The 17,971-nt window shown below is 40.1% G+C and overlaps 1 pseudogene; it reads right to left on the reverse strand.

Moving 5' to 3' along the window:
- Positions 1 to 767: 767 nt before the first annotated feature.
- LOC149219265 (putative pyruvate, phosphate dikinase regulatory protein, chloroplastic pseudogene) lies at positions 768 to 14,901 on the reverse strand (annotated as a pseudogene).
- Positions 14,902 to 17,971: the final 3,070 nt, after the last annotated feature.

Below are 17,971 nucleotides of genomic sequence, written 5' to 3' on the forward strand. Positions count from 1 at the left end.
CCATATCTTATCCCCAAAATGTCTTCTCAAATCTACTTTGAACAAAATATGGTAAGAAAATTCAAGGATACTAAGTGAAAGGATGAGGGGGTAGTCATGACATTAACAATAGGTGGTTGAGGTGGATGGGAGGAAGAGACATAAAAAGAGAAGGATGATGAGAGGAGTGGGGGGATCCTTAGTCTTGATTTGTTTTGGAGGATTGTGTTTTGGGGAAAGAATGTGGAGAAAGAGAAGGGATATAATGGAGAGATAAATGAGGGAATACAAACTTGGATCTAGAGAGTGTTTGTTAAACTTGGACAAACTACATCTGGTTGGACTTGGGCTTGGAGGGCTAGAGAACCTATGGAGGTTCCCTGGGCTAGGAAATACTTCCTAGTTGGCTGGGAGGCAAATCCAGTCGAGTAGTCAAGAGGAGCATCCAAACAGAGTCAGGATCTCGGGAGCATCTCTACTAAGCTATTGGAACATGTATTCCTACATTTATTGATTACTTATGTAAATGGTTGCAATGAAATTTTTATTCATTTAATTTGTGGTAAATAAATTTTAATGGTATATTGTCATAAAATAAATGATTAGATATAAATAAATTATTTCCATTCTTATTGTGTTTAAAATTAGATAAATTTAGTTTTTAGTTAGAGGACCCTAGGTGGGATCCTCACATATGGTATCAGAGTCAGTTTCAAAATCTGAGGCCTAACAGTGGCTCTCCTTCATCTAAGCGGCTGTGAGTAGGGGGTATTTATTTTTCCAAGTGCTTAGGACCTACACCTTACCCCAACGACAATAACAGGCCATCGTGGATTCTGGGCAAAGAGCTTGTTGCCATAATCTAGTTCTCGAAGAATATGATCCATTTCGAACTAGTTTCTCTTGGAATAATGTAAACCCATAGTTTCGACCCTCACCAACCATATTGATTGAAAAATGTGTAGGTTTTAACCCCGTACAAAAATTACCTGCATAAAAATTCTAAAACACGGAAAATAAATAATGCGAGAGCATAAGACATAAAACACATATACATGGAGATTTCCCCCAGATCCCAAAACCGGGACTACCAGCTTGATTTTTCATTATATTCCTTTCAATATTATAATACATATTTATACATGCAGAAGCATCCAATACCATGGACCGAAAACCATTGCATCAAAAACCATGTGCGAAAAATCATGCACAAAACCATAGGTAGGTCCACCCAACCTAATATAGGGTCCAAAAACAAAATTTTCTGGGGTGCTACCCCGAACCCCATAGAGTGGGGTTACCTACACCCCTCAAACCCCCTGTGACTACCCCTTCTACTCAATAAACACAACGAAGGGGGGGCTTCGCCCCCGTTCTAACCCCCTGGTTAACTACGTGGGCTAGTCATGGAAAGAATATAACACAACCCAACATTCTCCCACTTGTTGTTTTCTTTCCACAGGGGACCATGTTATAGACAATTTTCTGCCTTACAGCAACAAGCATGAATTGTCAATAATCCAAGGGATCCAAAGTTCCCTAAACATGATGTTCCTACCCTTAGAGGAACAAGGTCAGCAAACCAACAGCTCTCAGATCAGTTCTCCACCTGAAAACACTCAAAAACAAGCAATCCTGAAATCAAAGCAGGTGCTCCACTAGGTTTCTGCGCTGAAACTCAGTTGCTCCATGGTGTACCTGCGTTGCAAAGCAAGTGGGACAAAGGCCACCTGCGCTGAGCGAGATGGGACAAGTGGCACAGTGAGTCATTGCTTTGGAATCTTCCAAAAATGACACTTGGATCAGGGATTTCGCCTTGTGATGAGTCAGAGGCTTTGTTTCTCCAAGTGGAAGCAAGGTTCACCAAGTGGACTCAAGAACTGAAGATCAACTAAAGATTAACTGAAGAGAGAGAGGACACAAGGCAGCTACACATCAGTTGCAAGCTGACTCATCCTTTCTCAATTCATCTATATATTGAGCTCTCTCCTATGAGCTGAAGAGGCCGGAATTTTGTGCAAAGTAATGATATGCTGTTGGTTTCACTATAGAACTATTGGGTGATTGTTTGAGAGAGGTGAAGAGGAGAAATTCTTTCTGCTGGGAGGTGTTGCTGGGTTGGAGCCTTCAATGGTTGTAATACTCTCAGAACCTTTACTTCTTCATTAATAAAAGCTATTGAGGTTCTTCTATGTGCTCTTGTTTCAATGATATATTGTGATAAATGCATGTTTGGTTTACACTAATCCATGAACCAGTTATGATTGCATGCCTCTTGTAGTTTCCTTCTTTGTTATTTTGCAGGATCTCACTGTAGCTGGGCAAGCAAAAGAACAAGGAGCTAGGAGCAAGCGGCCAAAGAGAAGAGTTTGGATTCGACATTAAGCGCAAGGCAACGGTTAGTGCTTTTCTCCATTCTCTATTGCTTTCATAAAGAAGTAAACCTTGAGTAGTTTGTTTTACAGTTGTTGCTAAGGAACTATCACCCTTAGAGTGGGATAGGGTCATCCGAGTCGGATACTTTTCCCTACAACAAACTGGCGACTCCGCTGGGGATCGTATCCGTTTGATTGTGTTTGTAGTATCTTGCTATTCATTTCCTGAACAAAAGAGTACCAAATCGAAAAGCTTTTGACTATATCAAAAGCGAAGTAGAGAGCAGCTACTCTAGCTCATTTCTGAGCAAGTTCATGATTTGAAGAGCTGATCTACAAGGATCCTTGTAAGCTCTTAGTGATAGATTTTTACCTTCCTAATCATCCCTTTGAGTGTGCTTGACTGATTGCTTCTGATTTGAGCAAAAACTGTGCATTTTTGAGAAAATTATGACCCGGAAACTGTGAAAACGCAACTTTCGTTTTCCAAAGCAGGTAGTACACAGGCTACCTGCTTTGCAACGCAGGTCCCGAAGGGGCTACCTGCGCTAAGAGCCAGACTGGCTGTGCAGCACCTGCGTTGGCCCAATTTTGCCTAGTGCTGTTGGGGTTTCCTCCTTTTCTCTTGCCTGTTTTCACTATTGATTTGGCTGCCAGTTACCAGTCTTGCACCTGTTCTGAAACCAATATTACTTGCCATCATTCCGCCTCTGTTATATAACGAAATTGTACTTTTTCTTTGTATTTCTTACTCATTTACAATTTCCCATAACGAAAAGTAAACTAGTCTTGCTTTTGGCCTCTTAGATCTGAACCTGTGTTAGGCATTTTGCTGGTCTAAAGAGTTAGCTTGTTTGCTGTCCATAGCTGATTAATCATTTACTTTCGTCATTATGGTTTGATTTCATGCATTTCCAGTGATTAAGCAAGTGAATCTTAAGGTGTCTTTTGATTTTGGACAAGCTTGTTTACTTTCGCTTTAAATCGAAATCAAAGTTATATAACAACTTTCTTTTTGTAACCCATCCACATTAAGAAAGGGAAAAAGAAAATACATGCATTGTGCATTTTGCATTTGACTGTTTGCTTGACGATTTAGGAAAAATTTGCATCTAGTGTGTGCTCTATGATCTGTGTGAAAAGATTTGCCTTTCTTTTCTCTCAGTAGTTAAGGTTTTCAAAGTTGAAAGATTGAAAAGTTTGCTTCTCATCTTAGACTGCATTCAGGAATTTGTTACATACATCTCGTGGTGATCCTTAAAGGCAAACTGCTAAGCAAGATCAACATTAAAATAAATTCAATTTACATAACAACGCTTTGTAACATAACGCAAACAAATAGAGGTCTAGGTAGAGACGTGTTCCGGCGTCGTTAAACATAGTGACTGTCGATCTCTACGAAGGTGGGTGATTCCTCCTGAGAGTCGGTGGCACTAATACGGACTTGTGCTCCCACGTACCGTCGCGTATATATTGGGAGACCCCTATAGGCAATTATCCTTTATCCATAGGAAGCCGTGTCGGCCGCCCTACTGATCGCGATGTAGTGAACACAGCATTCACGAAGATCGACCACCCGTACCGTAAAACGTATTCTGTGGTTTCACGAAAAGTTTGGCACACCCTCTGCCTAGAACTCCAGAGCAGTTTCTTTTGGCCTTTTTCAAACTCTATAACTGAAAAAGTCCATCCGAGCATTTGTCACTTCGGGCTCGTTAAAACATCGAAGGGGACTAGAGTCATCTTTAGCTTTTTCTCGACTCTTAAAACATGAAAAAGCAAGTTTGTGTCTAAAAGCGTCGTTAATAAAATTTATTTTAAACGGAACATAATCACCTCTTATTCCCGCGTTGATCTTTCAGTTGAAAAAGTATGGAGCCCACCAACCAAGGAAGTAACCTTGGCGGAAGTCCAAATCCCTTCTCCTCTTGGGGAGATGTTGGTGCGCCTCATATGGCCACATTGTCACTTCCAGGATTGACAATTGGCCTACCTGTATGGCTCTTTTCAACTAATGTAGTCCAGATCGCCACTAATCCTGAGCAGTCGAATCAACAGTCAGACCAGTCTAGAACTACCCACCAGCCTTCCACTTCTTACAATTCTTCCTCTGATCCTTCATCTTCACAAGGTAGAGCCGGCAAAAGTCAGCCTCCCAAGGAGAAGAAGGAAAAGAAGAAGAAAGAAAAGAAGCAGAAGGGGCCTATGGCGAAGGCGACTGGGGGCAAGCAAAAGACAGCTGACAAAAATCCACACACTGCACCGACCGGGCCTAAATCGCCATGTGTCATTTGCAAAGGGACCCACTTCCACCATGATTGTCCTTGTATTCCCCGGATACTAAGGGACTGGTCCCCCAGGTTGCACAATCCGGTAGCATCAACCTCTGGTAGTCATGTTGATTGCAATCCGTCAACTAGCGAGAGTGAAGGACGAAAAGGGAGACCAAGATCACCCTGTATGTTGTGTGAAGGAGATCACGCCATCCACCGATGTCCATTCTTAGATGAGGCGAAAAGAGTTTTGGAAGATCGTCTGGTATCACCGTTACGGCTTCCTCCTGGATACCAAAAACTCGTGCCTAATCCCTCGATAGTTGAAAATCCAGCTGGCCCGCTCAAGTGGTCAGCTGAAGTGTCGGTCATTGAGAATGAACCAACTGAATCCAGACCAGACGAAAGTCTAAAGGTCGAAACGGCAGTTGACCCGGTTCTTCCTTCAGAGGTTTCATCCTCAAATGACACCGTCATTGAAGATTCACCTTCAAATGACACCCTCACTGAAGAGAATAAGGATGACACCGTCCAGATTCTTTTCATCAACACAGACTTTGATGAGCATCAGGGCAATGCGCCCATTCCTTTATCGCAGGAAGGAACATCGTCAGGGTCGTATCCGGCCGTGTATTCGATCCCACCACCAAGCAACCTGGTTGTATCCTTTGATTGGAACCAACTAGGCAGACCCCAGTTACCAGCCACTATACCATTCAGAATCATTGTCCAAATCTATAGAATGGTAATGGCTGGAACCATAATTGATGAAGGGGCATCTGTGAGTATCCTTTCCTCTATTGCTTGGAAAGCACTGGGTTCCCCGACGCTTTTACCTGAGATGAGAAATCTATCAGGTTTTGATAAAGGAACCAGTCGCCCTTTAGGGATCCTCCCCAATGTTCCCATTACATTGAGGAAGAAGACAGTTCATATGAATGTCATGGTTGTCCAAGGACCCTTGGATTATAACCTACTCCTTGGACGAGACTATATATATTGCATGGGAGCTATAGTCTCCTCACTCTTTAGAGTAATGTGTTTTCCACACGAAGGAAAGATGGTCAAGCTCGTAGACCAACTTTCATTTCCGGGATCTCGCATCGCAAATAGTCAAATACCAACCCTAAACGGCTTATTCACTCAAGAAATGCCTCCACCCCCGGTTCTACTTCCCGATGAATGCGAGTAATTCGGAAAGAAAGAACTGGGACCCAGGGGGCATGCACCCTGGCCTGCCTTGGGCAGAGGAAACCTTGGGTATAAAGTTGATTTCCGCAGAAGAATATGACTAGTCCGTACCCCGTCCAAAAGAAGGAAGAGAGGGTTGTTCTAGAATAAGATTCTTTTGTCAAAGTTATGTGAGTGAGATAATCTGCTTCTCGCTCCCCTTGTCTAGATAATAAGGATACCGAGGAAGGGGACCATTTGCGGTAGCAAGTAGTAACCATCTTTGAAGACAAGCCTCACCCATTAAAACATATGTTTTGAAGGATAAGTAGGGGCAGCCTCCAAAGAAAGAGATTCTATTGCTACAACAAGTGGTCACCATCTTTAGTAACCTAATGGTAGACATCGCCGGGAGAAAGAGTTTAGTTTGCGGCAGCAAACAAAACCATTTTTCGGATAATAAGTAAGAGGAAAACCTCCATCCGTAACACCAATGTTTTATCTGTTGCGATCTTGCAAAAACCTAAAAGTGAACTGATGGGAAGACAAGTACCGTCGGCACCGAAGAATAACGAGAAGACAAGTATCGTTAAAAATATAGCAAGACGACAAGTAGAAAAACAGAGGTGGGACGGAGGAGGGGTAGCCTTGAAATTATATTTATACCTGGGGGCATGCAAACCTTTTGGAGTGCAAGCAAAGAGCGGTTATTTATCTGTTTTTTGGATTAGTCGTTTTCGAGCTTGCATAAAGAAAGGATGTGGGGCAAAAGTTAAAACTTGCCAAATTGGAGTAACTAGTGAGGTATAGCTCCTTAAAAATGACTACCTCACCTGAGGCGTTTCTTGTATTATGACTGGTATGTTCGAGCAGTTTTAGCACATAGTTCATGCTCGTTAAAAAATAAACGCAAGATCCGAGCAGTTTTAGCGCATAGTTCATGCTCGTTAAAAAATAAACATAAGTTGTGAGCAATCTTCCGCTAGAGTTCAAGCTCACCCAGAAAAAATGAACCGGTAAATAACCTTGGTAAATGTAACCTTTGACAGCCATATTAAAGCCCTTGGTCGTGTTCTTGCAGTCTCACCTCCATCCGTTCATTTGGCCAATCGTTCATCTCCATATGTTTGTTTACCCATTTTGAGGAACAGCTGCGAAGAGTGATCTCACTAAGCCATCCTTGTGACACTGCCGTGATTGGAATATTCCAACCTGTACCTGGAATCTGCTGCTGCCCTGTTAATCACTCATTCCTCGAAAGACGAGTCGTCTTTAAGCTCTTTTCACTGACTCGTAAAATATGAAAAGATTGCCGAGTTTTGGCCTTCCAGCTCGTTAAAGCGACCGGAAAGTTATCCCTCCTCTAGATTTTAATCTTTTTTTGGACCTGAGGGATTATTGCACAAAAAGATCGAGCGCTTGTTTTGTTCGGCTCGTTAAAGCAATTGAAAATTCATCCCTTCTGTATTGTTTTATACTTTTTCGGACTTAAGGGATTAGAAGACGAAAAAGGAATTTTGGAGTTAACTTTCCGTACCTTTTTAGACTCTCTAAAAATGAAAAGGACCGAGTTTTCCTTGTCGTTAGACTCGTTAAAATGATTAAATAGCGACAAACTTGTCTTTAGACGAGAACGAGTTTTCCTATCGCTAGGCTCGTTAAAACATAGCGATGGGCTTGCCCGAAGGGCAGGTTATAGAACAAGCATATGTTATCCTCCTCAAGCTTGACAAAAATAAAGAGGTACTGGTCAGCAATGACTGGGGAAAAATTGGGAGAACTTCACAGCATTAATGGTAGCAAGTCACTCTTGAACATGACACTTTTTCCTCCGTATCACATCGGGTTGGGTTGTTTCATTCACCGGTCTCATAACCATGGTCCTCGCCACACCATCCACAATTGGGGTAATGCTACCGATCCATCACATCAGTGTCATTATATGTTCAAGAGATGTGGTTCTGCAAAGAGTCAACCGTGTCCCACCCACTGCCATACATTATCCTTCATCCACTTCATGACCGCCACCCTGAATCATACATCACAGTTTGTTTTCACCTCATCACAATCACTAGCTCCGTTCCGTGTCACTGATGTGGGATTCATTAAGGCCCTCCTTTGACGGATCGCTCCTTGTCGACATCAGCTCATTATCCAAGGAGTTGATCTAGGAACAACCCCTTCAGTACTTTGAAGCTTGCATGCCTCAATGGCAAGTTTCTCACTTCCGGCGACAGGTATACATCAATGACCTTCGACCAGAGGATTTTGCATGGTGGTCGACGCCAAGTCCTTTATTCCCACCATGTGAATTGTACTGCTGTACCTTGAGGGTCATCATCCTTATCGGTGATTCCTCTCGTGCTTGTTAACGGTTTACATCATTGGCCGGTAATCAAGCGATGTCTTTCCATGTTCGACTTCAAGAAATTCTCACATGGATCGACTTGTACATTGAGTGAAGATCGGAAGAGATTGAAGACCCCGGATCTAGTTTCATCCATCCGGGCTGCGATATATATTCAGGATATAAAGACATTTGATATGTACATCATTGCAGCAGATGATCATCCTTCTCAAAGGATGATAATTTCAGTAGAGAATTATCAGTCTACAATCAGACGATCGTCTGTTCTATGTACCAAAATGTATTTATAAAGCTGAGCATGGGAATGCCCGCCTCAGCTAGATCATGAAAATGTATGAAAAATAATGTATCGTATTGTATCTTATTACAGGACACTTCTCAGCAGATTGAATGAACTTCGGATCCTCTCAATAAAGCATTTCACCCGATAAACGACCTCATACTTTAGGGGGCATCTGTTATAGACAATTTTGTGCCTTACAGCAACAAGCATGAATTGTCAATAATCCAAGGGATCCAAAGTTCCCTAAACATGATGTTCCTACCCCTAGAGGAACAAGGTCAGCAAACCAACAGCTCTCAGATCAGTTCTCCACCTGAAAACACTCAAAAACAAGCAATCCTGAAATCAAAGCAGGTGCTCCACTAGGTTTCTGCGCTGAAACTCAGTTGCTCCATGGTGTACCTGCGTTGCAAAGCAAGTGGGACAAAGGCCACCTGCGCTGAGCGAGATGGGACAAGTGGCACAATGAGTCATTGCTTTGGAATCTTCGAAAAATGACACTTGGATCAGGGATTTCGCCTTGTGATGAGTCAGAGGCTTTGTTTCTCCAAGTGGAAGCAAGGTTCACCAAGTGGACTCAAGAACTGAAGATCAACTAAAGATTAACTGAAGAGAGAGAGGACACAAGGCAGCTACACATCAGTTGCAAGCTGACTCATCCTTTCTCAATTCATCTATATATTGAGCTCTCTCCTATGAGCTGAAGAGGCCGGAATTTTGTGCAAAGTAATGATATGCTGTTGGTTTCACTATAGAACTATTGGGTGATTGTTTGAGAGAGGTGAAGAGGAGAAATTCTTTCTGCTGGGAGGTGTTGCTGGGTTGGAGCCTTCAATGGTTGTAATACTCTCAGAACCTTTACTTCTTCATTAATAAAAGCTATTGAGGTTCTTCTATGTGCTCTTGTTTCAATGATATATTGTGATAACTGCATGTTTGGTTTACACTAATCCATGAACCAGTTATGATTGCATGCCTCTTGTAGTTTCCTTCTTTGTTATTTTGCAGGATCTCACTGTAGCTGGGCAAGCAAAAGAACAAGGAGCTAGGAGCAAGCGGCCAAAGAGAAGAGTTTGGATTCGACATTAAGCGCAAGGCAACGGTTAGTGCTTTTCTCCATTCTCTATTGCTTTCATAAAGAAGTAAACCTTGAGTAGTTTGTTTTACAGTTGTTGCTAAGGAACTATCACCCTTAGAGTGGGATAGGGTCATCCGAGTCGGATACTTTTCCCTACAACAGACCACAAGAGAGATTAGTCATTTATCTAGCCCTACAATGCCCATTGTTTATCTACACCAAGAGAACTTCTCAGAGTTCACAGATTTTTTCAATCATCTACAGTATTTTTCAAAATGTCCACCTTTACCAACAACACCTTTTTGTCTTCTATCATATCCCTCACAAAGTGATACTGAACATCAATGTGTTTTTTCTTTGAATGATATGCAGGGTTCTTTACCAAGAAAATTGCACTTTGGCTGTCACAGTCTATCCTTATAGCTCCCTATACTAAACCCATACTTGAACACAATATCTGCAACCAAACTTCTTCCTTGCTTGCATGAGTGGCTACCATGTATTCAGCCTCTGTAGTTGATAGTGCCACTACAGATAGTTTCTTATTCATCTAACTGATTGCACCTCCAAATAGGTTAAACACATACCCACTTGTATATCTTCTTTGATCCAGATCTCCAGCCCAATATGCATCAACAAAGCCATGAATATCCAGCACTCTATCCAATACTGGTCTTCCTTGGTAGCACAAACCATAATCACTAGTTCCACGCAAATACCTAAAAACCCACTTCATTGTTGTCTAGTGCTCCTTCCCTAGTTTTGACATAAACCTACTCAATACTCCCACTGTATGTGCAATGTCTGGTCTAGTACAGACCATTGCATACATCAGGTTACCAATTGCACTTGCATATGGAACACGGGACATGTCCTCTTCCTCTTCTTGTGTCTTGGGACACTATTCAGCAGATAACTTTACACCTACAGGAATAGGAAACTTCACCGGTTTACTATCCTACATATTAAACTTCTACAATATTGTCTCGACATACTTCCTCTGGTTTAACCATAGCTTCCTCTTTGTCCGATCTCTTTTAATTTCCATGCCCAAAATATAGTTTTCAGCACCAAGATCTTTCATGTCGAATTTGGAGGAAAAATGGGTCTCCAAATCCTGGATAATTTCTTTGTCATTTCCAACCAGCAACATATCATCCACATACAAGACTAGATAAATAACATGGTCACCAATTAATTTAAAATACACACAGTGATCTGCTTTTCTTTTGGTGAAGCCAAGTCCCCGTATAAATGTATCAAATTTTTGATACCACATCCTTGGTGACTGTTTTAACCCATACAGAGACTTCTTTAACTTGCATACTAGTTATTTCTTACCCTTCACCACAAAGCCTTCGGGTTGCTTCATGTAGATCTCCTCTTCCAAATCCCCATGAAGAAATTTTGTCTTCACATCCATCTGTTCTACCTCAAAATCAAAAGCAGCAGCAACAAATAAAAGTAATCAAATAGAAGCTACCTTGGCAACAGGAGAAAAAATATCACCAAAATCAATTCCTGGCACCTGGGAATAACCTTTTTCTACCAACCGAGCTTTGTATTTCTCCACCTTTCCTTCTACATTTGTCTTCTTCTTGAACACCCATTTGCTGCCAATGGGTTTCCTTCCGGCCAGCAACTCCACCAGATCCCAAGCCTCATTTTTGTGCAAAGATGCCATTTCATCAACCATTACCTCTTTCCAGAGTTTTTCATCCTCTGAATCTACTGCTTCCTTCATAGTTCTGGGATCATCATCAGTAATAGATAAAGAAAACTTTGAACAGAAAGTAGATGGACTATACCTTTCTGGCTGCCTTCTTTCTCGAACTAATTTTCTCACACCCGGAGTTTGTGGCTCTTCATGTTTTAATTCCTCCTCTGTTGTAGACTATGATTCTTCCTCCTTTAGCTCAAACTCTATCTTCTCAGGTTCCTTTGGTTGAACTTCATGTTTAATAACATCTTTCACCTCTCTGAACACCACATCTCGGTTGTACACAACCTTCCTTGTTACTGGGTTCCAAAGCTTATAACCCTTTAAACCATCCTTATACCCAATAAAGATGCACTTTTCAAATTTAATATCCAACTTGGTTCATTTCTCCTTTGGAACATGTACATATGCATCACATCCAAATACCCTCAGATGTGGAACAGAGGGTTTCTTACCAATCCATAACTCTTGTGGAGTCTTATCCTCCAACACTGATGAAGGTGATTTGTTGACCAGGTAACATGCTATCTCCACCACTTCTACCCATAATTCTTGTCCTAACCCAGAACCACTGAGCATGATTCTTGCCCTTTCCATCAACGTCTTGTTTATTCTTTCTGCAACTCCATTTTGCTGAGGTGTATATGGAGTAGTCTTCTACCGTGCTATACCACACTTCTTACAAAATTCTTCAAATTCCTTACTGCGAAACTCTCCACTATTATCTGTCCTCGGCACCTTTATCTTCTTCTCTGTCTGGTTTTCCACCAGAGTCTTAAATTCTTTAAACCTGTCAAAGACTTCAGATTTCTTCTTAAGGAAATATATCCATGTATTCCTTGAGAAGTCATCTATAAATGATTCATAGTACACAGACTTACCCAGTGATGGAACCTTCATAGGTCCAAACACATCACTGTGCACAAGCTCTAATATTAATTTCGCCTTCTTACCACCAAAGGAGAAACTCACCTGATTCTGCTTCCCATATACACAAATTTCACAGAAATCAAAATCTAGAGAGATATTACTCATACCTTCTACAATACCTTTACCATGAAGTATTTGAAGGCCCTTCTATCAAATATGTCCAAGCCCTTGATGCCACAGCATGGTCTTCTCTCCAAAGACCACTAGATTTTCTGCTCCACTTTCAGGAACCACAGAACTGTTGCACCCATCAACAACAGTGCTACCTTGCAACTTGTACAGAGTTCCAATCTGAACTCCCTGCATCAATACCAGTGATCCCTTAACCATCTTGCAAGTATCCTTCTCGAAAACTATTTTTACACTTGCATCATCCAGCTTGCTTACAGAAATCAGATTTCTGGCCAATGCACAAATATGTAGAACACCCGGAAGGGTTCTAACCCTTCCACCTTGCAACTTCAACTTTACTTTTCCATGACCAACAATTCTAGCCTTCCTATCATCCCCTAAGAAGACATCACCACCATCATATTTCTCATACTCGCAAAACCACTCTCTATGGGGAGTGAAGTGAAAGGATGCACATGTGTCAGTCAACCATGCCTCATGATCTACATGTATATTTGAAGAATCAAAGTACACATCCCCACCTTCATCTAAGGTGGTTTTCGCCTTTGCAGAAGGAGCATCATCAGATCCCTTTCCTTTATCAGGAGCTTTAGATTTACAGTCCCTTTTATAGTCCCCATTCTTTCTGCATTTCCAACACACCACCTTTACAGGTTTTCTTGAAGATTTGGATCTCCCACTCGATGACTTATTTTTGTTTTTGTTTTGGGACCGTCCTCATACAAACAAGGCATCACCATTTTGGCTCTCCATATTTTTCTGTCTCATCTCCTCTGTCAGCAAGGATGAGACTATTTCATCAAACTGCAAGACTGTAGCATTGCTACCTATTGCAATAACTAGACTATCCCACGAATCTGGTAAAGAACACAACAAACTAATGAACTTATCTTCATTTGAAATTTTGATATCAATAGATGATAACTAACTTACCTTAGTATTAAACGCATTCAGATTCTCTATCACCAAGTCTCCATCTTTCATCCTCAGGTTATACAGCTTTTTCCCTAGAAACAGTTTATTCACCAGAGACTTAGTTTGGTACAAAGTCCCTAACTTGTCCCACAAAGCCTTCGCCATAGCTTCCCCTGATACATTTAGAAATATTTAATACGAGACACATAATCATATTATGCTCTTTGCCTTCCAATCCAACTTCTTCCATTCTTCATCAGACACTCTCGTTGGTTTAGTACTCGGATCTACCACGGTCCACTGATCTTTATCCACTAACAGATCCTCCATCTTGAGTTTTCACAACTCAAAACTCTGACCATTAAATTTCTCGATCTCTATCTTTCCACTGCTCACCATCTTCTTTCACTACCAGAATCGATCCCGTAGATCTCCTACTGAACAGGGTCTACCACAGGCCTGAGCGAAACTCCTCAGCACCAAAGGCATCCCCTTGAAGCTAAAACAACTCTGATACCAAATGTAGTTTTTAACCCCGTACATAAATTACCTGCATACGAATTCTAAGACACAGAAAATAAACAATGAGAGAGCATAACACATAAAACACATATACACAGAGATTTCCCGTGGATCCCAAAATCGGGACTACGAGCTTGATTTTTCATTATATTCCTTTCAATGTTACAATGCATATTTCTACATGCCAAAGCATCCAATACCATGGACTGAAAGCCATCACGTCCAAAATGATGGACTAAAAACCATCACATCCAAAACCATATGTGAAAAATCATGCATAAAACCATAGGTAGGTCTGCCTCGGACCCCATAGAGTGGGGTTACCTGCACCCCTCAAACCCCTTGTGACTCCCACTGCTATGCAATCGGCGCAACAAAGGGGGGGCTTTGCCCCCCCCTTCTAACCCCCTGGTTAACTACGTGGGCTAGTCATGGAAAGAATATAACACAACACAACAAAATGGCAGGACTGATGATTAGACCATAGATTTTGTTTTGATCAATTTCAATTAATTCTTTTGCAGGATCAACTCCAAGAAAAAGTGGCACATTTGCAACCTTGTACCCCTTTTGAGATAAATAAATTGAAAGTGGAGTCTTGCGTACATGAGACACCAACTAATACCAAGTTTGATTTATGAAGATTGTGAGGCAGGGCTCTGTCGTCTTTTTTAATTGTGAATTCTATTGCCTCAATTCTTTTGAAATAACGTTTTGAGAGGGGTGTGGTTCAGGCTGGACTACATCGAGGAACTCCTGAGGGTGAAACTCCTAGGTGGGATGCAATGGCTTCAGTGGTCAGCCCAAGAATATCAGTATAAGGCACTCCCCACAACTGGAAAGCATTCTTTGCCGCCCCTGCCATGTTCAGATCTGCTAATGTGTATAGTAGAAGTGCTCCCTCCTTCGCCACTTGTTTAATGATCTCCATAAGACGATCAACCTCATTAATCCCCCAGAGTAAATGGGTATTTACACCACAGGCTTTGTCAACTAAACAGGTCTCAAATTGACCTAATGCAGCATGGATAGAGTGCTCTGTTATCCATCCAGTGCCATTAGAGACCATGTAAATTGCCTTTCCAGAGGGCGGGTATCTTTCGTCTTCATCGTCACTCCCTTCATAGTCACAAATTCTATAAGGAATAGAGGTCATGCCATTACTGGTGAAATTATTATTAGTGGTTGTAGTAGTGGACATTGAAGATGATGTTTCTACATTGTCTTGGGCTGGGAAATCTAACCGCCTACCAGAGTGGATATTCTAAACCCTCAACTAGCGTTGCCATTGAGGGCTACCCTCGGATTTCCAATCATTGGCCTTTGTGATATCATTTTCCATGGGAACTTGCTTGAAATCTAGAGCCGTTGATGAGGAATTTGCAACTGGAATGGAAGAGGATTCAGAGCGAAGTCGTGGCTGTAATATGAGAATCCTAGTTGACGCATTTCCAACAATACAGTGAGACGGTTTTTGGTAAGATCTGCTTTGCACAATCCTTAAATAATCCCTTAGGCTGACCACATATAATTTCCATAAGGTCAACCAAGACATATACTACACTCTTTGGTAACCACTCTCCATTAAGAGGATTTTCTTTTCTCGAACAATTCTGTGATTTTTGTGTTGCTGTAGACTAGGTTGCAATAACCTGCTCTCTACTTTGTTAAGTTCTACAGTCGACTTCTGAACTTGTTATGTTAGCTACATATCATCTTCCAAGATAACATCTAATATATTCACAAGGTTTGAAGCCTCCTTGTAATCACATATTCGCAGAAGATAAAATGTGTGCAGCAATTCATTATAAAGATGCAGACCACGACAACATTGTCTTTGATCCTCAGGAATTGAATTCCAAATGGCATCACATTTTTTCACAACTCTTTCTAGAGTACTTTCATCTTCCCACTGCATAAGATTAATGTGCAATATAGATGTTGCAAAGACCATCTCAAGTTCAGGATACTTCATTTGACTAGCATGATGTTGTCCAATCTCTAAAGCACGTATTTCACCTTGAAAATCCCCTTCAGTTGTCAAAGAATTTGCAAGATGTAAGCTGAAGTTGCAAGACCATAATTTTGTGGACTCCCCTTCTCCAGCAGAATAATAAGTAGAATAGGCATACTGGATAAGAACACACAGTCCTGCGTGCATAAATTGTTGAATAACTATTCAGAAAGATATGAAAGTCAGAATTACTCATGCACTAAAATATATTCAAGCATTTCATGTACCCATCTTATTAATAACCCATCAAACTCCAAAAATTCCTTTCGACCTAAAAACAGTCATATAGATGTCAAATCACATTGTGCACTATTTAGAAGATTTTACTCACAAGTTTGAAGTTGCATAAAGAATCAATAATAAAATATATTTCATAAGGTATGTTTTCATAGGATTCTTAAAATATCATACGCAGTACTTGAAGCGAATACAGTATTTACTGCAGTTTGTCCAAATTTATCATTTAAAAGAAACTCTTAACAGACTACAGTGTGAAACATCTTTTGTACTTATGCTAATTGATCAGTCTGTGCATAATGGCAGTTTGTCCAAATTTATCCTTTAACAGAACCTCTAACAGATTGCAATGTGAATGATCCTTTGTACTTGTGTTAATAATCCTATGCAAAATGGTCCTTAGTCTTCTTGTCAACTATGAAATAACTATTACACATGAAAACAAAATGCATACAGCACCATGTGTGAAACATGCCTTTCCAAACTTAGGTCATAATTACCTTGCAGAACCTATGTCATCTTTGTTCCTTGCATTAAGCTACACCAGTGCTCTGGTATTTTGTTATGGTGTTTGTTCTATAAGCTTCACAAACTATCTCCACAATGACATAATGTAGCCCTGAAATGTTAAAAACTATGAGCATTCATCACAACAATTCTCACCCAACAATTAGATGAGTGTGGTGGCACTATGGATGTGACCCTTCACGCACGTGGTTTAAACAGTTTCTATAGGGCATGTGTTTGTAAGCTCATGTGCAATAGAATATACACCTTAACCTCTTCCCATTTAATATCAACAATGTAAACTTTGAAACGGGAACTCATACTCTTACCTGTTTTGTAGAGATAGCAAAAAAGTGACCTGATTTTGAAAAGGGGTGATGCAGAACACACATGTTTTTTTTAAGAGCATAGTTTTTGGCACTATAATTTTTTTTATGTACATTGCGTTTTAGAATGTTAGTGTTTTTGATGCTGATTTTAAAAAGTGGTAATTCTACACCAGGCCCTTTCTTTAAAAGGCTTTTTTTTAATTTTCTAATGTATGAAATGTAAATAATTATTTTGTAAATTTAGTAATTTTTGAAGTGGTTTTTTCTTCATATTTTCTTGTTTTTATTTTAACTTTAATTTTTTTGTAGTGAGGTTTTTATTGTTTTGCATATTTAAAGAAGAAGGTCGATATTTTGAATTTTCGATATTCTACATATTTATACATCGTTAATTAATTTTTCAATCCACATGAAATAATTGTTTCTAAAAAACAATATTTTTTAACAATTGACATAAAAATAACCATTTTTAACATAAATATAACTAAAAAACTACACGTTTTGATAATTTTTTGCTAGAAATGACATGTCAAAATCACAATTTTTATATGAAAATTTTAACTAAAAATGGTTAAATAATAGTTTTTTTATGAATTTCATGTCAAAATAATAATAATAATCATTTATTTTTTCAAAAAATAATGATTAACTTAAAAATTAATACGAAAATCACATATTACAAATATTGAACGCATAACAACCTTAATTGAGTGTATATTCTTCTCATAAAATGTTAACGTCAAAACATTACAAGTATAACTACTTCATAGCTACAAAAAATGAGCTTGATTTCCAAGCATAACTTAAATTTAATCAACAATGTCACGTAATCCAAACTCTTCGTCCTCTAGAGTTTCATCATTGTCTTCTTCCACAATATTTTCTGCTTCCTTTTGCTCATTTTCCTCTTCTAATGGATCTTTGATGTCTGCGAATCTCCCATTGTATGTCTTTCCAAACATTCCATGTAATGGTGGTTGGGGTTCCTTTGCCTTTTTTGCCACACGTGATTCACTAAAATCCCCCTTCTTCAACCCAATTTCTTGCATTGCATCTGGAAGAAATTGAAGAGCATTCATTCTTTGCTAAATGAAATTGCACTATATTGGATCTTTTTCAATTGCAATGCAATTTCTTCC

This window comes from Pinus tabuliformis, chromosome Q (genome assembly GCF_031772625.1).
Source record: "Pinus tabuliformis cultivar Carrire ecotype Pingquan chromosome Q, CPIR1, whole genome shotgun sequence".
NCBI lineage: Eukaryota > Viridiplantae > Streptophyta > Pinopsida > Pinales > Pinaceae > Pinus > Pinus tabuliformis.